The sequence below is a fragment of the Alligator sinensis genome, unplaced genomic scaffold (assembly GCF_000455745.1).
Source record: "Alligator sinensis unplaced genomic scaffold, ASM45574v1 scaffold451_1, whole genome shotgun sequence".
NCBI classification, from domain to species: Eukaryota; Metazoa; Chordata; order Crocodylia; family Alligatoridae; genus Alligator; species Alligator sinensis.
This window is the reverse complement of record NW_005842097.1, coordinates 2370866-2394820: the sequence shown is the minus strand read 5'-3', so window position 1 is coordinate 2394820 and position 23955 is coordinate 2370866. Positions and strand designations below refer to the sequence as shown.

At 41.0% G+C, this 23955-nt stretch overlaps 1 protein-coding gene across 1 annotated transcript in view; it reads left to right on the top strand.

Moving 5' to 3' along the window:
* The window catches only part of GRM7 (glutamate metabotropic receptor 7), a 176644-nt gene that overhangs the window by 54787 nt on the left and 97902 nt on the right, over window positions 1-23955 (top strand). The window lies entirely within an intron of this gene.

Here is a 23955-nt window from a genome sequence, read left to right as displayed (position 1 = left end):
AGATTATTCAGGTACAGATTAGGCAGTATTTGACCCATTCATTTTCTTTTCTGTAGAATAAGTGTAAAAACATTGGGGTTTCATCTCTTTGTAGGGTTATCATAGAAAGCCAGTCAGAAAAGCTTCCTTAACAACTATGAAATCTTTTGACTTTACTAAGCATTAGGTAAGAGCTATACTAAATGTGATCCTTTTTTGGGCAACTGACTTGCATTCCACATACATTGTCCCAGACAAGCAAAGAAAAAATAAAGAAAAAAAAATCATCTTAGGAAGAGATAGCACTAAATTAAAAATAAAGATATACATGCAAACAAGCCTAAGTCCTTGGCACAAATTAGAGTTAACACACAGTTCTTTGAAAGGCTAGGGCTATCATACACACTCTTGTATGAGAGAGGCAATTGCCAGTTGAATCTCTCACATAACAGAGAAGGCAGTACTCAGAAAATATAGACCTCTACCTCTTGCATCAAAGGAGATCTCCCTTTTTTACCTGGTGGTAATAGGCCAGCCTTGGGTAGCCTTATTGTAACAGGCATTTTGTGTATGGGTATGTTTATGCAGCAAGTGGCTGCAAGGTATGGTATCAGGCTAGCTTAATCTAGCTAGCACAAAGAACAGTAGTGATGATGGGGCGGTGTGCTGTTTAGTGGTGCATACTAGTAATGTACTCTCATGACTAGTATGCACTAGTCATGAGAGTACAAACCCTCTAGGGACTTTATATACATATTCCTAGTTATTAGCACATACTAAAGCACTTGCTGTTTTTTGTTCCCTGTAGTATTGGGACCAAGATGGAACATATTTGCTAGCACATATTACAGTTAAACTTTGCTGTTACAATATATATGCATCCTGCGTGAGACAGCCTATAGAAGGCAGTAAGGTCAGACATACACACATATTCCCAAAGCCAAAACATGTTTGTTTCTTGTCTGCCAAAATCCTGTAGCCATTCATGGTGATTGGGAGTTACTCAAAAGATGCACTGTAGCTTTACTTTCGTCACCTGAGAACTCAAGACCTATACAAAGTGTCTTCTTTACAGTAATTCTTTGTATGATTAGTGGGGACCTACTTAAAGTTTCACGATTTCCCAAGAACTCAACCCCCCAAAAGTTAATAAAAATAAAATGCTGGCTCTCCAGTGGGAGCCAGCAGTCCTCACTGCCACTGTGGCCTCGTAGCCCACTCCAGAGGGGAAGGTGCCAGATGTCAAGGCAGAATGAAGGGCAGCAGCCAAGATGGCTGCTGCCTCATTGTGTCTCTGCCAATCAGCAGTAAGGGGCAGGGCTGCACAAAGGGCAGGCAGCAGTCAAGATGGTGCTCCCCTGTCTCTCCACCCCCTGAGGCCTCTGCTGATCAGTGCTGAGGGACAGGGCCTCTCCACAAATCAGCGACAAGAGGCAGGACCACCATGAAACGACCACAAAATCAGCTCTTCAGACAGCAACCAAGCCGCAGACATGGCTTTCTCTCACCGCGAGGTAAGTAGGTCCCTAATGATCAGTGGTAATCCCATATCAGCTTGTTTTGGGGGAAATATTGTGTGGGAGATCATCAATTGATGAGAATTGCACCTATGTACACACCTGGGGTGGAATAGCATGGAGGATGGATCTATTCTCATTACTAGAGGACATGGTTCTGGCGTGGGAGGGAACTGGCAAAGGAAGAGGAGAAAGAGGATGTTCAAAGCAATGCTTAAGTAAAACAATGTTCAGGGAGAAAAATACTAGCAGCTCCATTTTGAACAGACTGCAGGGAGGTGGCTTGGGTATGAAGGAGGAGGTTATACAGAGTTTAAAATGTATTCAGACACTTCCCTACTATGTGCACTGGTACATTAACTTGGATAATTCACATCCTTTCTGCAGCTTGCCACTTAATACAGCAGAACATTTGTTTGCTTGGCATTTAATATCTGATCTGCGAGACATATCTTGTGAATTACTGTCATTTGTGTCCCTTGTTTGATTATGGGGCATGTTTATATTTTGGTGGATTCTAGTTGTAACAGATTTGAGGCTACTTTGTTTCTGAAAAAGGTAACTGCATATCCATTATTTTATGCCTATGCTTGTGCCTAGCTGAAGGATTTATATTGAATTTTACCTGGCTGCTAGAGCGCACATTAAAATATCGTTACTTTGGGCAGAATTCAATTATGTTGTTCTGCTGTCTATTAATACATTATCTTGGTACAAAAACATCTTTTCTGGAAGATATGTTTGATAGAAAGCCACTTAATGTGGCACCAGCTCATTCCTTCTGAGAATAATAGGTCATTTGCTATTGAACTGTAAGCAGCTTCTAATGATCAAAGCTGTCCTCAACTGAAGTGCTCGTGGGTTTTCAGGGTTCAGGCTAGTTGACAGTGTTCATACACCATCTGCTGCCCAGCTAAGTGCCTTGGTGTAGCACAGCTTGTTAACCTGTACCTTTGGAGAGTGACTGTTCAAATGAAACACTGGCTTTAACTCTCCTGGTATAATTGGTTTTGACAACAAAACTATTTTAAATTCTCAGTGGATGTGTGGGTGCCTTGATCAGAAACAAAGCAGCCTCAAAGAACTGTTAAACCAATTATAGAAGTCATAGGTTTATGCTAGAGTCAATACAAAGTGGCACTTGAAAAGAGCACAGATTGCTCTGTAAGGTCAAGTAAAGCACAACTAAATCAATAAGCCAAATTGAGTCAAAATATTAGAGTACAAAAGTAAAGAGATAATGAGAGAACTAATGCAAGTAGTTCTGTAACAACTTATTCCTGTGAAAATATCTGTTTTCTTACAGGGGCTTGGTACTGGACATCAAACCTCATTATTCCCTAGCAATTTGCCCTGTATTTGCCAATCAATTTTTAGTTTGAATTATGTCAAGCATAATTTTAAGCAGTTTTAAATTCAGGATGAGTCTAAAGTTAAAACCTCATATGCATTAGACAAACAGTACAAGGTCTAAGTATTCGTGTGTTCTAGAAGATAAATGTATCATGGTTTGGAGTCCAAAATTCCCTCCCCCTGATATGGCTGGTATTTTGGATAAGAATTTTAGACCTTCCTTTAAGATACCCATTTCCTAGAGACTGCATACTGACCTAGTGAATTCCTTGGAGCAAATCCGTCTGTGGGTTTGGCATAAATAGAGTTATCAGTCAGTATAAATTGATGTGATCTGGCTCCTTATGTCCCATAAAACCCTTCTGATCACCAGCGTTCATATCACTAGTTGTAAATATCACAGAGGGCAGTCCTCCAACATTATTGGAATGAATGTATTTATTGCTTTAGATACAAGTTGATATCCCTAAGGCAGTGCAGTGATGTTTAAACAAAATCTTAAAAGATACATTCCAGATTGGCATTGTGACTCCAGTTTACACATATTCATTTGTCTGCTTTATCTTGAATTTTTTTTTTCCTTTTACAGATACAATTTTACAGAGAAACAGCATGAGAGAACATATGGTGCCATTATTCAAACACAGCTTAGAAATTTGCATCATACCACACGTCACATTAATAGGCTCCTTTCTTTATTAATGTCCCTTAATGTAAATATTTTAAATCTACACCTAAAAAGATACCCAGAGCCACTGGCTTTACTTACATCTGTGGTTTTCAACCTGTGGTCTGTGAATCCCTGAGGGTTCACAGACTATGTCTAAGCGGTCCTTGAAAGATGACTGTGATCAATCAAGAGTATGTGAAATTGGGTTGTGCGATGCTTTGGTCCCTGATTTGATTTGGCGGAGATTCAGCCCAATTTGGTGGCTGAATCTCTGAATCCAAATCAAATCAGGACCCTATATTGTCTCCGAATCAAATTCGAACCCTCCGAATCGATTCGGAAAGATTCTGAGATCTGGACATAGACACAGCTTTAAATGTTTTTTCTACGTATCTCTAGGTAGCAGGGGCTTGTGATCATTGCAGTGCTGGGGCACATGGAGCGTCTCACAGAAGCACGGGGGCCTCCCCAGTGCGTTAATCATCAGACCCGGAAGTGGACCAGAAGCACTTCCAGTCCACTTCCGGGTCTGCCAGGGAGCATGCAGAGGGCCCCCCCCTCCCCCCCCCCTGCCTGACTTGGTGACTGGTGCCTCCTAGGTCTGGGGGGGGGGCACCCGGGGTCCCCCTGTAATTCATAGCCGAGCTGGGGGGGGGAGGGGGAGGGGGCCTTCACGCTCCTTAGCAGACCTGCAAGTGGACCTGAAGTACTTCCAGTCTGCTTCCGGGTTTGCTGCTGAGCACATGGAGGGTTCTCCCTGCACTCCTGTGGGACGTTCCATGCGCCCCAGCATTGCAACAATCATGAGCCATGCCTGTTATCTCAAGGTATGGAGAAAAATGTTTTTAAATCTGTGTCTGTCTGAATCAGCATCAAATCTTAAGATTTGGATTCAGTCAAATTGAATCAGGGACAGTGATCCAAATTGGCAAATCACTGTCCCTGATTCGGGCCGAATCCGAATTGAATAGGGCCTGCTTCGCACACCCCTAATGCGAATACCCACACTTCCAATTCAAAGAGTCCACACCTCCATTTCAAATTTTTTAGGGGTCCACAAAGGAAACAAGGTTGAAAACAACTGACTAGCATCAATTAATAAGCTGAATTATTTATTAATAATTCCCCTACCACATAATGGTGAACTATTAATAATCAAGTAGTTACTCTGGGATAGAAGTGGACAGCTGACATTTACACCCATGTGCTTTACTCTGAAGTAGTTCAGCTCTTGATTTTTTTTTCTTCAAATCTAATTCCCTTGTTATAATCTATACTGGATTCTAGTAAATTGTGATTTACAGTCCTACATCAGTATGCAGCTACTCCCTATTTGCCTCAAAATGAAATTATTGTAGATCCTTAGGAAGTTCATTATTCTTTCTGGGTCACAATAGATAACTTCAAGCTGGTCAGTATTGGGAGAGAAAATGCTCAATGTTCTTCATCTTTAAAATGTGCTTATTTGACTTTTCTTTGTCCATTTAAGGTAATTAGATTTCTGATTAAAGTAACATAAATGGCAAATACAAAGCAGGCAGATAAATATGAACTTCAAACCCAACTAGGATAACCTTCAATTCAAAATAGAAGTCTAATATATTTACATAAATTCATCTTCTTCTACCTCAATACCTGAGTAACCAAATGTAAATTACATGTGATATGTAAGCATATGTTATTTTGTCTGAAAGCCGGGGTGATAATGGTGCATTTGGCTTTCAGGGGCTGGCAAAGACACAGGTGCAGTTTTGGCAAGGGGAAGGTAGTGTTTTCCCTGCATTCCCCAAAGGGTAGGCCTGATCCGAAGCCCATTCAAGTAGTCTGAAAGTTACCAACAATTTTAGTGGATCAAAATTAATTTCCCTTTGAGTTCTCTAAAATAAAAAAAAATACATGGCCATCTCCAAGCATGTTTGTTCCTGTGGAGAATCTAGTTGCTGCCAGATGTCTGGGGGCAAAGTCCAAACAAGCACCACAAACGTATTACTTAAAGACCACATCCCCGTTGCCCGCTTCATTTTTCCCAATACCTTTGCACTGAACCCCCCCAAACCATGGTAGCAAGGCTTTTGTAGACTGTGTTCCATAGTCTCTGAAAGTAACATATCCCATATTAAATGTGGTCTTTTGGAAACTCTCTCACAGCTATGTTAATTTGGACAGGAAGGATATAGTGGTAGAATAGTCTTACTGACTTCTGTCAAATTTATGCATAATGTTGGGCATACAAGTAGGTTAACAGGGCATTTTCATTTTAAATAGTATATCTTTCAGCCTACCCCTGACATTTTTTCCTTAAGCCTTGATTATGAAGGCAGAGCGAAAGCAAAAGTTAGTTTCTTTTCCTACAGTTATTCTATATTATCATCTGTGTTCTGCCACTTAAATTAAATTCCCATAATCTCTAGTAGGTAGTGCTGAAAAATTAGATCCATTAACGATGATGCTGAATAACCATCTACATTATGTAGTGGCTACACCGGGATCCACTTGAGTACCTAGACTGTTTGAAACTTAAATGTTCAGCATTTTGTTCAGAACACCTTCATGGCTTATTAATATGTAAAGAAATGTATCTTCCTCTGACTATGGTCTTAATATGTCTAAAAAGGGGTACAGTTTGGAAATATATCAGACACAGTTGTTAAAATGAAAAGCAATTCCTGCCCCCACAATTGTGCAGGCCACATAATACACTTGAACCTTATGCAAATGGCATTGTGAATAATAACATGCCCATTCACTTCTTATTTTCTCTAAACATATCACTTAAGTAATACACAGGAATCTGCCATTTTTATATTTAGAACTTTATATTTATTGAAATATTATTGGCTAGTAACTGGGATCACTTCCATTTACTTAATTGCTAATATTGAAATCATACATTTCTACATGATCACCAATCCAGTTCAGATATAGCACCATACATCCAGATACCGGATTGTTTTATGGTGTTGTAGAGAAGTTTATGGAGTGTAAAAATTAGTAACTATTACTTTAAATGAGAGATTATCCCATTTCAAATTTTATGTTTTTTGTTTGCCCAGGAACTACAAGGTTTGGGGACAGCCTGTTCAGGGATCTTCCAGATACAACAATTAGTTTTTGTGTCCAAATTGCATAAAGCTCTGCCTTTTTCTTCCCTTGTTTTCTGTGGATTATAGGTTGTGTGAAATGTGAAGTCCTTAATCCCATTTATTGCTGAACCCTCCTAATTACTGCTCTGCTAACTTTTTTTTAATAGTTCATTCCATTCAAATCAATAGTATAATCAAGAGATGCCAGTTTATGTAACTTAAATACCATAATTTTACAGGCACACACAAAATTGATTGTTTTTCAGATTAAGCAATGTCACATTAACGTGGCAGTGGTACTGTACATATTGCATTTTTGGTAAAAGTGAATTACCTTCTAATTCTCTCCAGTATAAGTATTGATTAACTGCTTAGGGCAGGAAGGTGTTTCTAACAAATGCTTGATGTGAAAGTTACTGTAGAAACCATACATTTTTAGATGCCAGGGTCAAAATATCAAAACAGCCATTGCTTGGAGGGTTAATAGAGCCAATCTCTGAGGCCCACTCAGGCTGTGACTGTGGATCTCCCAAAATATGGGGCAAATAGAAGTATAAAGGAGAATCTCAAATTTTATTTTTAAAAGTACTGTACAGTGTAAAGCAATGAAACAATTTACCCAAAGGCCCCTAATTTTTAAAGACAGGTTTTAAAGACAATAGCAAAGTACAAGTATCGAACCTCAAAAATGTAACTTTCTCCATTATTATGCAAGTATTAAGCTGGGTTTGCATCTAATTGCTAGGAATCTGCATGTTCAGATGCTTTAGGGTTTTTAATTTTATTCAGACTCAAGACCCTATCTTTCAGAGAGGATTGTGGCATTTAGCAATCTGACACTTGTATTTTGGAACCAGACAAGCCCAAATCAAAAGGCAAAAGCAGATTTTTCCCATTTTCACTGAAAAACCTATTGAGAATTTCAGTGAGGGCCCTTAAATGAAGAACTGGAGATCCTCCAAGAAAAGAAGTGTATAATAGCTTCCATTTTGACAGAGTGCTGGACTACTTTTAATGAAAACATTGGGGGGCTTTTTTAAATGAAGAAAAGAGTAAATAGTCATTAAAATCCAGAAATGATGAAAAATATTAATAATTTAATTTCTGTAAATTAAACAGAGCTGATGATTAAAAGGTTTTTGATTTCCTATATGTTATTAAGAATAGTCTCATTAATGTAAAAGTATTTATACAGTATAAACTTGTGAATACCATTAAATAGCTATAGAAAAGTTTCAAAGATTTAAAATGTGCTCCAACCCACTCAACATCTTCAATCATAGAGCTCCACGGCAACAGCTTGGTAATTACCCTCAAAAGTATTATTATTATTATTATTATTATTATTAGATAAGTTCTGGCTACATCTTTACTTTCCACTCAATAGGAAGTTGCTTTTAAGTCAGGAGTATCACAAAAGGAAAAGGCCCTAGAGTTGGGGACAGGGATAAGATTATGTTTCAATCTAGTTGATGTATGATGTAAATAAAGGAGGATGTGGATAAAATTGGAGGTTTTATTTTTGGATCTTTGAATTTTCTCACTGATCTAATAGAAGCTGGTTCATTTCTTAATCCAGCAGATGCCCAAAGATGCATCTATAGCTGTCTAGTTATCATTTACAGCCAACCTCTGCCTTTAGCAGCTGCTTCTAAGCCCCACTCCAGTGGCCTGAGACCACAGTAAAATATTACTGACTAGGTCAACTACACATTTTTAAATGACATCTATAGCACTTTTCCCAATCAAGTGGGCCAGGAGAAGAATGGGTGAGAGCTACAGCTACTCTCTGGCTTCCTTATACACCCTTACACCAGAAGGCCTGTTAAACTGCCCAGTTTAACCCCCCTTGCTTTTTGGGTGACTTCTGACAGAAAAAGTAGGAAGGGAGCAAACTGTAACCACAATGATAGAAATATTCTCACAGACCCAACGTATTTTTAGAAATCTATTAAGTGGTGGTTAAGAAGGCAAAAAGATCTTTCCCTTTGGTGTAGAGACAACCAATTCATACCGTGTAGACTTTATCTAGAGAAAAATAATTGCTTTGTTGAACACTTCATTCAGCCTGGTAGTAGAAGGTGTTGTTTTCTGAGCCTGAGGCATTCTCAGTGTTTAGCAAAGAGCCAAAAGTAGGAGCCCTTTTTCAAGAAATGACCCATCTACACACTTTAGGAATGCAAATGATCAGGGCCAGTAATGACTCTGACCTCTGCCCTTGCTGGCTGTTAGAGCAGAGCACACTGGGAGTGTGTAGACAACAGAGCAGAGGATAGAACAGAAAGGAGAGAGCACTGGCAATCCCGACTAATTGAAATTGCCCATGCCTGTATGAGACAGTGATCACACGTCTTGCTACATTTAAAGCTAAATAGAAACTTTATCTCTCTGTGAGCAAATTCTTCACATAAGAGACTGTCACGCAGGGATGAATACTAAACACATATTAGCATTCCTGTTTTTTTAATTATTTGGGGGTACTCCGATAATTCAACAATTGGAGCATATACCCAGACAAAAAAGTAGTTGATGGCCTAGATGATACCAAAAGGGTATCATCAATAGTACTGAAGTTAAAATAAACATGTGACTTGGGTGTGTTGCTTTTTCCCTTGCTGGATTGAGTTCAATGAATAACTGAGCATTCAGTACTTGGTTTTGGAATTCAAACTGTAATGTGATGGATCACATAATAGGTGTGGTATCGTGTCTCTTCCCTGAACATGTAAGCATAGTTCTTGTAATCTGCAGGAGGCTTGGAAGCCATGGCAGCTCTAGGACTAGCAGGGAGGTGGAAGATAAATAGGTTGTATGTATTTATTTATGAAATGTTAAAACATTTTCTTCTTAGCAGTACAATACTCATCGTTCCTAGAAAGAACTAGTCACTAGGATTTATGGGCTAGGATTGAATATCACTTCTTTTTTTTCCCCTCCCCTCATCACAAGAGAGTTTTGGGTGCTGAATGAATGGCACAAATGGCTCTTGTCTGCCTTGTTTACTTAACTGGGCCAATTATATTCTAACTTGTTTCCCAGTCCCTATAAAATATTGCTGGAGAATCACATCTTCTCCAACATCTGTCATCACCACAGTTACAGGCTGTACTACAAGGTGCAGTCTCAGCAGTGAAATCCTTGTCTGGCTCCCCTAGGCCATGTTGATACTGCCTCCTCACTCTGCCTGGGACTGCTGCTTACCAACAAGTCCGTACATTCACTCCTCCTCTAGTCCACCTATTCCCAGCAATTAGGGCAGAGGACATGAATTAGAGGGACCCTGAATGTACTTCTTAGCCTTAGCGGACAACTATTGATCTTCTGGATCATGGTATACATGTAAGAAGTCTTGTCAGATGCCAGAGATGAATCTCTTTATGGCTGACAAGCACAATTCAAGAGCATTACTCTCAGGCTAAATCTTGGAAGGGCCTATGTTTCATGTGCTGAACAAAGCTCAGAGCACTCCTGTGCTTGAGTCTACTTCCTATAATACCCCAGGCATAGCAGAAAAGAGGTAAAACAAGAGAAGGAAAGAATAGAGCAGGAGTCTCTATCAATTCCCTGTGAAGTTTGAATGAGTCCTATGAATTTTCTGAGCCTGAAGTTCTCCAGCTGTAAAATGGAATAATATCTACCTGACACATGAGAAACAAAACACAATCTCAGTTAAATGCAAGTGAAATCCATAGTAACACCATTGACATCAGCACCACTGAGAGCAAAATTTGTCACTTACTATTTGTAGAATGCTTTTGAGTCTCTCAAATGAAAGGCCCAATCAAAGTGGAAAGTGTTACCTGAAGTTGCCTTACATCTCCCAAAACTGGGCTGTGAATGGCATAAGAACAGACCTCTCCTGCATTTCTTGAATTTCTTATCCTTTCTTGGTGGGAAACAAAAAAGTGAGGAAAAGATATGTCTGAATATGTAAAATTGTTGAAGTGCTTCTGCTTTTCTTTGGTTTAAAAAATGGGAGATACTTCTAAAAGTGGTTATTTTTTCTGAAACTATTTACCCACCACTAATCAGTATAATGGCCAGCTGGTAAAGATCTTCCTTATTGAATCTAATATTTCCTTGCATGTATGTGAGTTCTAAAATCCTCTACTGATGGACTTATAACCCATAAACACTGTGGCTGCTTATAGACATTAAAAAAAAAAAAAGTAGTGCTTTACTTCAGACTGGGTGCGCTCCCACACGGAGCCCAGCACACACCCAAAAGAGGCATTGCGTTAGTTGGACCAGGCTTGCCCAATGTCTGTATAGATCAGGTGCTTTTAGTGGGGCTTTTTAATGTGCTTTTGTATAATAGCTGATTGAATAAGCTTTAGATAAAAGCATCAAAAAGCCCTGCTAAAGCGCCCAATCTATACAAATGCTGTGGAGCTGGGTCAAAGTAATATGCTACTTCTGGTAAAGTGTGGGGTTTTTCTGTTGGCTGGTTTGTTTGCTTGTTTTAACGTCTACAAGCCGCCTGTATGGTGACATACAGTGTTTCTAATTTCAGTAATCTGTCACTGAAAGAACAGCAGTTCAACGGAGTTTGGAAACAGCTGGGCTAGGGACAGAAATTACACACAAATGATCAGAAACTGGTTCAGATCTGTAACAGAACAGAAGTTCAGTGCACAGAAACTGCTTTCAAAATGGCCAAAACCGGTTAAAGATACACCTGGATGTGGTATCAGACTTAACTGATTTAGGTTAAATTGATTTACTGAACTTCTGTCACAGATCCCTTCCAGATTCAAGTTAACTCACAGGCCCACAGCATCCCAAGGTGCTTTGCACCTCCCCCGGAAATCCCTCCTTCACAGGATGGGTGGGGAAGCATTGGTCCAAGCTGTCTGCTCCAACTGAGCAGGGAGGTGTGCTTTAGCACTCTCCAACTTCTGGCTTGAGCCACTGCAGGCATGTGGCTGCCTTTCCGGAATCAAAAGTGAATGTTGGTTCACTTGCTTATCAGCTCAATAGATTAACCTTGCTTAGACTAACCTGTGAAGATCAAATCGATTCAGCCTCGGGCTTTTTGACTGTCTGTACTTAGCCCTAGAGTTGGATACAGTTTTACTGTGTTGTATGTAAATTCTCTGACTCAGTTGTCACTGTAGTACCTGTGAATACTGTCCAGAAGCACATACAGGAATTTACACGGGTTAAAATAAAAACACCCAAGTAGCCATTTGTCCAGGGTACTAGTGTTAATACCCTGTTGCTGCAATGAATACTCTAGAATCTTTAATGACTCAAAGGAATCAAGACTATAGGTGTTTGTTTTAAATCTTATTCAAGAGACCCTTAGTTTAATAATCCCCTCTCCAAGAGAGAAGAATGCTACTTTATTGAATCACCACCTACTTCCTTGGAGATCTTCTGTCCAAGTATTGACTGAGTCTGACCCCATTTAGCTGATAAGATTTGACAAGATCATACCAGAGGGGGTAGAACTGCAGGTCTGTGTTATCAAGCCATGTATTTAAATTCCAACCACAGAACACTGAGATACTCTGAGTGAAGGTAGAGCTGATTAGAGTAATTAGTTCTTCCTTAGACCATAAATTAATGAGCATTATGATTCATGAAACAACAAGAAAAGCGTACATATATTTAAAGTTGATCTCTTCTTTCATGTTTGCTACATTGTAATACTCTTTTAATGTTAATATACCCTTCTATAGTTAAAAAAAAAAATCTGATTTTAAATTTTGAACAGCAAGAGCCCAAGGCTCCAATCTTGCTCCCTGTAATTACCTAGGGACTGGAGAGCATATTTTGAATGAAGAGATGGCTTCAAAATGGTATAGGAAATGTATTCAGTGTGCTCATACAGTAATAACTTTCTGTGTCTCTAATAGGAATATACAGGTGAATACGAAAAGATAATTAACCATTAATTCATTTTGTAAATTTTTCAGTGATTGAGCCAGTATCAATGAAGCAATAATATTGCATTTAAATTTATACATAACTGTCTCATAATGGGGATGTATTCATTTAAGCAGAAATTAGTTTTTTAAGTTAGCAGCTCTGGAGATAGGTCTGCAGTCACTGAGGAATTCTTTGAAGCCTGCAAGCATTGCTTCTTTGATGTTTGATGCAGAGTGAGGGATCTTTCCATTGGGATAATTCTAGCTTATTTTTCCAATTTCCATCTATACTAAGGGAGAGAAAAGTATATGCCCACAAAATAAGGTCTGGGTTAAAACATGGGAAAATAAAGGTAACCAAAGAAGAGCATGTGACACAAGGGAAGGGACTATGCTGTGACTTGAATCCAGGATATAGAATCACAATTGTCCTATCAGTGAATCGGTGAGAGACAACATGGTCCAGTAGACATGGCATTGGATGGGGGCCTGATTCTCTATAGGATTGCATTGCTCTTGCTCTGTATCACTAAAAATGTCCACTTGGACTGCTGTAGTGCTGTCATAACAATGGTGAGGATGCTAACCTTGTTCATGCTTAGGATGTTCTAGGCCTACTTTGTGTGCAATTCATAGATTCATAGATTCATAGATGTTAGGGTCGGAAGGGACCTCAATAGATCATCGAGTCCGACCCCCTGCATAGGCAGGAAAGACTGCTGGGTTTAGATGACCCCAGCTAGATGCATATCCAACCTCCTCTTGAAGACCCCCAGGGTAGGGGAGAGCACCACCTCCCTTGGGAGCCCGTTCCAGACCTTGGCCACTCTAACTGTGAAGAAGTTCTTCCTAATGTCCAGTCTAAATCTGCTCTCTGCTAGCTTCTGGCCATTATTTCTTGTAACCCCCTCCCTCTTGTAGATGTGGTTTATTCTCTTCTTCAGGTGTCCTATGTCCCCCCGTGATGAACTTATAGGCAGCCACAAGGTCGCCTCTCAACCTTCTCTTGAGGAGGCTGAAGAGGTCCTGGTGCCCCAGTCTCTCCTCATAGGGCTTGGTCTGCAAGCCCTTAACCATATGGGTGGCCCTTCTCTGGACCCTCTCCAGGTTCTCCACATCCCTCTTGAAGTGCGGCACCCAAAACTGCACGCAGTACTCCAACTGCGGTCTGGCCAGCACCCGATAGAGGGGAAGTATCACCTCCTTGGATCTGTTCGTCATGCATCTGCTCAAATTAGGTGATTTGGCAGAAAAAATGCAGGTGGCTAGTCTACACTATTTCTTCTGTGGTTATTTTCAATGTGATAAAATGGAGGCAGACCTGGACTATAAACCTGCTTTGCTAGGAGCTGTTGCTTCCCTCCCTGGATCTGTAACCTTGGCTGTGGCAAATTTAGAGTGGCAAATTTAAAGGAGTGTGCTAGTAGAGACATAATTCAGTATTATTAGCAGTAGACTGTGAACCATATTCATTTGGGACCCCAGAAATTCCATGTGTCCTTAAGGGTTTTTTTGGAAAACAAAAAGCTGGCTATAAAAGATGAAAACTCTGATCTTATTCCCCCCATGTTTTCACAATGAAAATAATTTTGTCTGAAGAAGTGTTTGGTGAAAGCGTGTGGCATCAAACTGAAGACAGTGAGGCAGACTATAAACGGTTCATGAAAACAGAATGAAATACCAGTTTCAGGGAAACTCAGAAAATACGTCCCTTGGAAGCATTTCAGATTTTCGTATGAATATTTCATATACCTTGCCTGGTAACTCATTTGAAATCTACTGTGATCTTTGATTTAAGAGTAGATTTTCAAGAGCATAAATGGGAGCTGACTTTGAATGAGAGTTGGATGCCTAATTTCCCATTGGCCGCGTGCAATTTCCCATTGGCCGCGTGGTTAACATGCAGGCGTGTGCAATTTATGGCAGCAAAAACCACATTCAGTGAATGTTAAATCATGTCCCGTGTTGCAAATTCACAGCTTGGGGCCTAAATTTGCTACTGGGATTTTTGCTACCTGGTAGCCAAATAAAAAATAAATGGAACAAAAAGCAGTGCAATGCACACATAACAAGCGTGCGCTGGCACACACAGAGACCAGGCTGTCCAGAGCAACACTGGCTGCCAGCCAGGCCTCTGTTCTGCCTGATGTGTGCCGCTGCTGCTCCAGGCCACCAGGTAAGACTGGTGCTGGGCACCGGTGCTGGCCCCAACCTCCAGCTCTTCCTGGCTGACGAGCTGGGAGGAGGTGGGTGTGGGCAGTTTGCACACTGAGGGACGGGTTGTCGTGCAGTGAAACATGTATGCAGGGGCATGCACTGCGGCAATTTGTGCTGCTGCAAGCATGTGCCCCTGCATGTCTGGACGTGGCCATTGTGAACTTAAAAATGCCCCCCCCCCAAAGACAAGTTCCTGAAGAATAGGAAACCATGCAACAATACAATTCACACCCCCACCCCAGTTAACTGACCTTTACTGATATCCTTGCTGGTGAACACAGTAGAAAAGCAGTGATACATGGCTTCGAGTTTTAAGAGCACCAGGTAAGTTACTGAAGTGTTGTTATGCACACCCAAAAACTCTTAACTTGAGTGCTGGGCTGGGCTGCATTTGGCTGTCCTGTTGGGACATAGGGTAAACTTGAGCTAATGAAGCACCACTCACCAGCTGTGAATACGACCACTCCAAAGTGTATCTCCAAGCTACCTAAGCTTGAGTGCACTTATCTTCCACTGCCTACCCACAGTTTCCCCTGCGTGCTCTGGAAAGGAAGGCTATAGTCTTATGGTCCCCAGGGAAAGAATTCACAGTGGGTCAGCTTACTTGTGCAAGGAATTATGAAATATAACCTATGAGGCCACATCGCCATTAGCAGGAACGTGCAGTTTGTGGCACTTCAGAGCTTTTTGAGGTGCTGCAAAATGCAAGTGGTGCTCATAAATCTGTTTTCTGCGCTGCATGTTTGCAGTGCAGGGGCAAAATTAGATACCAGGAAATCCCGGTATCTAAAAAAAACACGGCAGAAAAAACCAGGGCAGTGCATGTGGCTGCAGCATGTGCCACCAGAAACCTTAATATTACTATAGCCCTTATTGTATGACTAAATATGGAATTCTAGGCTCTAGTTTTTGCAAATAAAACACAAATCTTGCTTTCATGGTTATAGCAACCGATATCTGCATGCAAAATAAGATGGCATGCACTCAACTCTGACTGCTCAGCCCTCATCAAGAATGTGCATGTCTACCAGTGCTCAAGTACTTCTGAGAATTTTCTGCCTCCTTTTTTTTGTTGTATTTTTGGTGAAAGAAGTGCTAAAATTGTTTTAAGAGAGAGCTGTAGGTGTAGGGGAGGAACATACACGTCCCTGCTTTGCAGTTTTTGGTGCATATTCATAGTTTCATAGTAGGTAGGGTCGGAAGGGACCTGAGCAGATCATCAAGTCCGACCCCCTGCCATGGCAGGGAAGAGTGCTGGGGTCAAATGACCCCAGCAAGGTGTTCATTTAGCCTCCTCTTAAAGACTCCCAGGGTAGGAGCCAGCAGCACTTCTCTTGGACGTTGGGTCCAGATCCTAGCCGCCCTGACTGTGAAGTAGCGCCTCCTAATGTCTAGCCTGAATCTGTCCTCTGCCAGCTCGTGACCATTATTTCTAGTCACTCCTGGTAGTACTCAGGGGAACAGGGACTCCCCCAATGCCTGCTGGTCCCCCCTGACTAGTTTGTAACAGGCCACTAGATCCCCCCTCAGCCTTCTCTTGTGGAGGCTGAACAGGTTCAGGTCCCTTAACCTCTCCTCGTAGGGCCTGCCCTGCAGACTCCTGATCATGTGGGTGGCCCTCCTTCATTGGCCTCTGATTAAAAAACAACTTAAATTTAAAAGCAAAACATACTGGAGCATTTAATACATAGCTTTGAGATTGGTGCTTTCTGATTTTATTTTTTTATAAAACATAAAACTGCCAGGAGAGTTTTACGTATGAAAAGCACCCTTTGCGTATAGCAATGTTATATAACTTAAAAAAAAAAATGACAACACCCTAACATGAAGTAATTGCAGTTCTGTTGAGTCCAAAAGAAGTAATTACTTTGTTGGTAAAAACTCTCCTCTCTGCTTGTGTTTTGAAATCTTTACAATGTCAAGCACACTTGAATTGACAGTATAATTTATCCAGCAGAGCTACTACAATGGCCATGAAACTGCTGTTGTGGTTTTATATATTTTATTCTATCTTGATGTATATAAGTACTATCAGCATTAACGTTTCAATTTATGCGAGTAGGTCTTACTTGTACAAATAGTTTCATGTACCACACGTGCCCCTACAGCACCGTTGTTACTGTGCCATCACTTAGTACTTCCAATAGGACGTTGTTTTGGAAGTACTTAATGACGGCACGGTAACAGCCCATACTGAACAGCGGTGGCAGCACATAGTTACTTTTAGCTTCTGCGTCACCGTAGCAACGTGCCATACCAAGGGAGCGTTGCTGCAGCGACGTGGCTGCAGCATCACCGTTTGTGCCTGCTGGCTCTACGTCACCATAGCGCATTGCTTCAGTGACATAGCATCACGTGTAGACATGCCCTCAGGGTAGTTATTTCCAGGAGTAAGAGTAACTGTGCAAGATAAAGACACCACAGAGGGGCAAAAGCAGAATACATCTTTAAAAGTCAGCTTTATGTACTCTGGGGATGCAAATGCTACATGGTTTTTATTGCAGAGCTATTGTGTCATGTCCTAAAAGGAGAGTTAGCATTTTTTTGGCTATCTTAGGTTTGTATTTTTTTTTACTGTAACTTTTTGCGTTTTCCCCTATATTATTGATCTGTTCCCTTAACCTTAATTCTATTTTAAGGCATTTTTTGCCTGAGAATTTTATTGCAGTGATATAGATGAGATGGCTTAAAAATGGATGACTGGTTAGCTCTCTCTTCTAAATTCTAATACAACTTTTGCACTACTGCATATTCTACCAGAAATGTACTGTATGTGGTACAGTTTGCTCTTGAACACTGCTATAGGAAACGCTGTTTCCCATTAATGCTTCCTTGTTTGAATAAGAGTTAATCATCTTTTCAGAGAACATGGTTAACATTATGAGCTGAATGCTAGAAACTAAAGTAGCATTTTGTGAGAGCAGATCATAACCAGTTTCTGAACCCCATGGGTATTGTAGGAGCATAATAATGTTATTTTGAGTAAGAAATAATGGCTGCTGATTCTAAGCTCATCCAGGAACACAAAGAAACCCATGAAGGGCTTATTCAATACAAAGTAAGTTATGCAGATGTTTCTCAATTTCCTTGCTGAACTTTTAGCAGGAGTCAGGGCTTCATTTGATAAACCCATTTCAACAAAAAGAATGGGTCCTTAAGCATTTTTGTCATTGCATATGAATAGGATTGTGAAAGCAGCATGTAGGATACTGAATGAAATGGCAGCAGATTTAATGTCTTTCATTGCCCTTACACAGGCCACTTGCACATTATAGCTAGATTCCCCACTGCTCATTTCACCATAGCAAATAACAAAATGAGAACCACCAAGAAAAACTTTTATACTAGCTACATTGGGTATCCAGTATTACTCACCTTTGCAATCAAATATCAAATGGAATGGTACCATTGACTTCAGTGGGAGTAGCCATACTGCCTGGGGCTACATCTGTTATGAGTAGTGATTTGGGGCTACATCCGTTGAGTAGTAATTTCATTATTGTTACTCCATATAAGTGTATGAATGAGTACTGTTGGGTTAGAAACTGCATTTTCTTTTCACTGAGGAGGAAGTAAAAACAGGATTCTTATCCTGCAAAATCAGTAAAATTTGAGGAATATACTATTTTGCTCTTAAGTAAATGTCATCCTTCTTTCAAAGAAAAGTTTTTCTTGCTAGTGTAGATAGTTGTAGTCTGTCCTGGATAAGATCCACAAATGTAAAAATCTCAGGTCCCTTGTGTATGCTAGCAAGCTAAAAATAAGTAGATTTGCAGGGAGGAAGACAACTGCTAGTCTAGATAATACATTCTCCCTGTAGCTAGGGCAGTTTTAAGGTGGAACAAAAATAGGTTTAAATGTAAACAAGAAACAGCTTGTTGTTTTAAACAATTATAACCAATGGCTCAAAAATAACCATAGAAATTACCAACCTGTTTCAGACCATGTGTCCAATTAACCTATTTTTCCATCTTTGAGAGTTGCTCTCTGCTTCAGAAGAATGTTCAAAAAATCCCATAAAAGCACCAAGATTAAACTGACCATAGAGGCTAGGGACAGACTTTACACACAAACCAGTTTAAGCGGTCAGAAACTGGTTTAAACCTGTAACAGAACAGATGTTCAGTGCATATAAACCCGTTTGAAAATGGCTGAAATCGGTTTGAAATAAGCCTGGTTGAATGCAGTATCAGACTTAATTAGTTTGGGTCAAACTGATTTATGCAATGTCTGTCCCATACCCCTTCCAAGATTTGGGGTGAGGCAGGCATGCTAGTAGGGAAGGACAGATTACAGCACGACCTGGACAGGTTACAGGGGTGGGCTAACGAAAATAGGATGGGTTTCAATTCTGACAAGTGCAGGGTGCTGCACGTGGGCAGTGGGAACCAGCAGCACACTTATAAGCTGGGAAACTCCCCTCTTGAAAGCACGGTGGCAGAAAGAGATCTTGGAGTCATTATTGACTCCGAGATGAACATGGGCTGACAATGCGAGGTCACGGTCAGTAGGGCCAACCGTACCTTGTCGTGCATCCACAAATGCATCTCGAGCAGGGCCAAGGAGGTGATCCTCCCTCTCTATTTGACACTGGTCAGGCCTCAGCTGGAGTACTGTGTTCGGTTCGGTTCTGGGCACTGCACTTCAGGAGGGATGTGGACAGCATTGAGAGGGTCCAGAGGAGGGTCACCCACATGATCTGGGGATAGCAGGGCAGACCCTCCAAAGAGAGGCTATGGAACCTTAACCTGTTCAGCCTTCACAAGAGAAGGCTGAGGGGGGACCTGGTGGCCATGTATAAACTCACCAGTGGGGACCAGCAGGGTTTGGGAGAGACCCTGTTCCCACTAGCACCCCCCGGGATAACAAGGAATAACGGCCACAAATTGTTAGAGAGTAGGTTTAGACTAGACATCCGAATTCACTACTTCACAGTCAGGGTGGCTAGGATCTGGAACCAACTTCCAAGGGAAGTGGTGATGGCTCCTACTCTGGGGGTCTTTAAGAAAAGGCTTGATATCTACCTGGCTGGGGTCATTTGAGCCCAGTTTTCTCTCCTGCCCAGGGCAGGGGGTCGGACTTGATGATCTACAAGGTCCCTTCCGACCCGACTTCTGTGAATCTACCTGGTTTAACTTAACCCAGGGTCCCCCAGTATACCAGATACTTTGCTCCGCTCTCTGCTTCAGCCCAGGAGGGCTGGCCCCTCCCCTCTGCTCCCTGGCTGGAGCTCTGGCAGAGACTGCAGGTACAGCAGTGTCTGCCTGGCTTCCCTCTGCCCCACCCTCCCCTCACCATTCCCTGCTCAAGCAGGGATTCCCTTCTCCCCTCTGCCTTACACAGACACCTCTCAGCATTAGCTAACATACCACATGCTGGCTACAGTCTGCTATGGGAGATGGGACAAAGGCAAACAGCACAGTGTTGGCTTAGGGCTTTTTGGAGCTAATCCCCATGGTAGCTGGTAATGTCTCCCCATTCCTTCCTTGGAAAAAGTTGTTTAAGAAGAGCTTGAACTATTGAGAGAGCCTTTGGTTTGCTTGATGGGCTGATACATTTTAGCACCTCCTTGTGTAACTCCCTGTGTAACTAAATGCTCTGTTATCAACAGTGGCGGAGGAACTCCTCCCTAATCAGAGCACCTAGCCATGCTCCCTTCAGCTCAGTACTGTCGAAAGGAAGGGAAGGCTGCTCTAGTGCCCCCCAGTTACATCCAGTAATTTTTAAGTCACTAATATCTTGTGTGCGAGTTCCATGAGTCAACCACTTGCATTAATATTATGCTTTTGTTTTTATGATATGCCCATCAAATACAGTCAGCAGAGAAATGTACAGCATTTCCCTGCACACCATGAAGTTTAATTCTGGAAAGGAGTGGAGGCCAAGGGCAGGGTAATGGCTGGCTGCATACAGAATCTATTTGTGGGTAGTGGACTTACTAGTACTTGGATACAATTGGCATTGTCCACCAGCAAAACAGACCTAAAATAGTTTGAAACTGTGAATGTCAGCCAGGTAGTAAATCTACTGCCCAATGACACTTTAAATAGGCACTGAATATCCGTATCTACTTGGTAGCTTTGGAAATACCTTAAATGTTTAGAGTGCAGGAGGCAACAGCAGAGACATGGTATTTTGTCACAAATCATAAAAAAGTATAATTAGTCTGGGACTGCATATCAGGAAATATTAAGTTGTCTGTGGAGTGAAAATGAAGGGCAAAAAAGAAGAAAAAAGGGAAGGTATGAAAATACACCAGAGAAGATTGGGTGATTTATTGTTTTTTCTCTCTTCTTTTAAAGGAAGAATGGCCTTATGTAGTTCTCAGACGAATGTCATAGAGAAATCACTGTCCCTCCTCCACAATGCAATAAGATCTTTATTCTGACATGCACGATCAAAGACCAGTTGATTGGAGCTGGCGAGACATTTTGAAATGCGTTGTGGACACCCAAATGATGAATGGGTTTTAGTTGAGTGTTCCAGTCATATGGTGATATTCTCCCTTATTCATTTGAAAGATACATAGGAGAAACGGGATCTGAAAACAAAAAAGTAGAAGATGAGGGTAAAAAAAACAGTTTGGGAAAAGATCAGGGAAAATAACCCTCCATTTTCAGCATGCCCATTATTGATTTTCTATTTATGACGATCAAGTGAACTTCTAGGTTTCATTTAGAAAAATCAATATTTGAACAACACTGACCTCTCATCAGGCATTTCCTGTCAGCTGGAAGAGGTGAGAGTCCTGGGCCGTAACTCAAGTCAGTCATTATTGCCAAAAAATGTACGACCCAGAGGCCGTCTTTGCCATTATAAAGTGTGGAAGTATACAAATGTAAAGGAAAAAAATATCTTTTATATATTGAAAAGTTCAAAGCTGGACATCATATTCTTTTAAAAGAACTGATCTGGTCTTTTTTGTCTTTTTTCTCTTTCACTAAAAGACTGATGTAATAGCTATCGAGAAAGCATGCTTTCTGTTAGGGCAGTAATAGCCCATACAGCCACTATGCCTTCCCTTGTGGATATGGAATAAAGAGATTAGTTTTGACTACAGCTATGTTTGGGAAATGTGGAAACATTGACTCTTGCCTATACTAGCAGAACCTTTTAATCTCTCAATTTACATACCGATAGTATGTTGTTTTCTTTCTTATTGGAAATTAGTGTCCAGTTCTCATATCAGTGCCTAAGCAGATGCATCCAATGCACATTTAGGCATGTATGCACCCATTTTGATTGCCTAAGTTCCAGTATTGACACCTATGTTATCATATGACCTGAAGTCACAGTTGATGACCCAGGCTGTTGTTGGTTCTTCTGCTTGTATGGATATGCCAAATTGTCAGAAAGAAGATTCACATGCTTCTAGTTCTGCCTTCAACTTGTTGTTCTTCATAGTTTATGTTTAATAAGAGGTTGGTAGCTCCAAGAGCATCACGCGGTGCTGTGTGGGTTAGAAGAGGTAGGCTGGGTTTATAAAATGGTTTACAGACTGGAAAAATTCTGTGGGATATTACTTTTCAATCTCTGCAGTAGAAGAGAAATAGATTCCCTTTGCCTCCTTCAAACACACACAATTTCTGCCTGCCTATAATGCTTCTGTGAATTTGTCTCTCCGAGGGTGTATTATCCTCTACCAGTGCCAAAATTTTCTTCCTTCTTTCCCTTAGGTAGTATTTGGCAAGTGATTTATACCGAGTTTTGTGGCAAGCTATTACTATGTTTTAGAAATTATCAGGGTCCAAAACGTTTTCAAGATGAATCTTTGTGCGCATTTCTGTTTACTTTGCAGCGGAGAATGTTTGTTTTCACCTGAAGAACAAATGGTGTAAGCAGGCTAAGCAATCAGTTCTTGAATGTCTTTGCCTGCTGTGAGCTGTGTGTGCATGAGCAAGCACGTCTATAAGAAGATTATCCTTGAGACACCTGGGGCATGAAATTTGGATCTTGGGCTTTTGGTTTCAGCAATCCCAGGTTTGCTATTGGATGGTGTCTATAACAGAAGAATGCCGTTCCAAATCTCTGCAGAGTAAAAGCAGTGGATTTCAGGGGCAAAAGAGACCTTGCTCCTGAAAGATGCTGGCTTGACATTATCCATCTATCTTATCTGTTTCTCTTTGTTGTTATTAATATGTCTATCATAATAGTCTCTAAGCACCAATGATACTAAAGCCCCATATGTTCCTCTTCAGTAGCACATACTTCAGGAGCATAGAAGGGGAGGAACATCAACTGAAAATCCGCTTTATTGCCCTATGATATAAATAGCTGTTCCACAAGCTAAACCCCCTTACCTGGCAGAAACCTGCCCACCCAAATCTGTATTGGTAAGGTCAGCTGCACCGGAGTATTAGAAGTAAATTGAACACATTTAGTCATCCAGACTTTGTGGGGGGTGGGTTAGACCTTCTGCCCATCAGGAGGCCAGTCAATTTTTGATTAAAATGCATTGCTTCGTGAACTGTTCTGATGAATTGTTAAAGTTAACGTTGCACAGGCATTTGTGAAAGCAAATCTCAGTCATTCTGTTGTCTGTGGTCAGGGAATCCAAAATGGAGAGTGAATGCAGCCACTTGTTTGAAACAGATACTTACAAATAACATGTTACTGTTTGCTCTCAGCTCTGACCGTTTCGTGCCAAACACTGGTTGTCCAGCTGAGTGTTATCATTTTATTTGTTTACAACACAATAGTTGGGCATCAGGCCAGAAGGGGAAATTTGCCTAAAGAAATACAAACAGTGGAGGAGGAAAAAATATTCAATGAACAATAAGCCATGCTGTTGTCTTTTATTCTCTGTGATTTACGTTTTCCAAATCAGAACAAGCGGTAACATTTAATGAAGGTAATTAAATGTAATTTGAAGAAAGGTAGCTTTTTTTAGTAGTGGAACAGATCCTGCTAACCATCCGAGCTGTAAACAGGCATTCACCAAGTAATGTGAAGAGCAAAATGCTCTTAAAGTTAATGCATTAAAGTGATCCCCGACAAAAATAGCATGACTCGGATAGCACAGTCGAGGTGGTCAGCGCTCGAAATACATAGCTTCACCAAGGAGGATAGGGTTTTAAAATATGTATGAGGGTTGTTATTTAAAAAACATCTCTCTCATATCGGTGCCATCTTTGGGGGCATTCTGAGCAGCTGAACTGAAAAGATGGAGCATTTTGCTACCTGAGTGTTTCTAAATCAATGCAGTTCATTAGCTTCTTCCACTGAGTGGAAAATGAAATCTGGTAATGACTCAAGATAAGAAA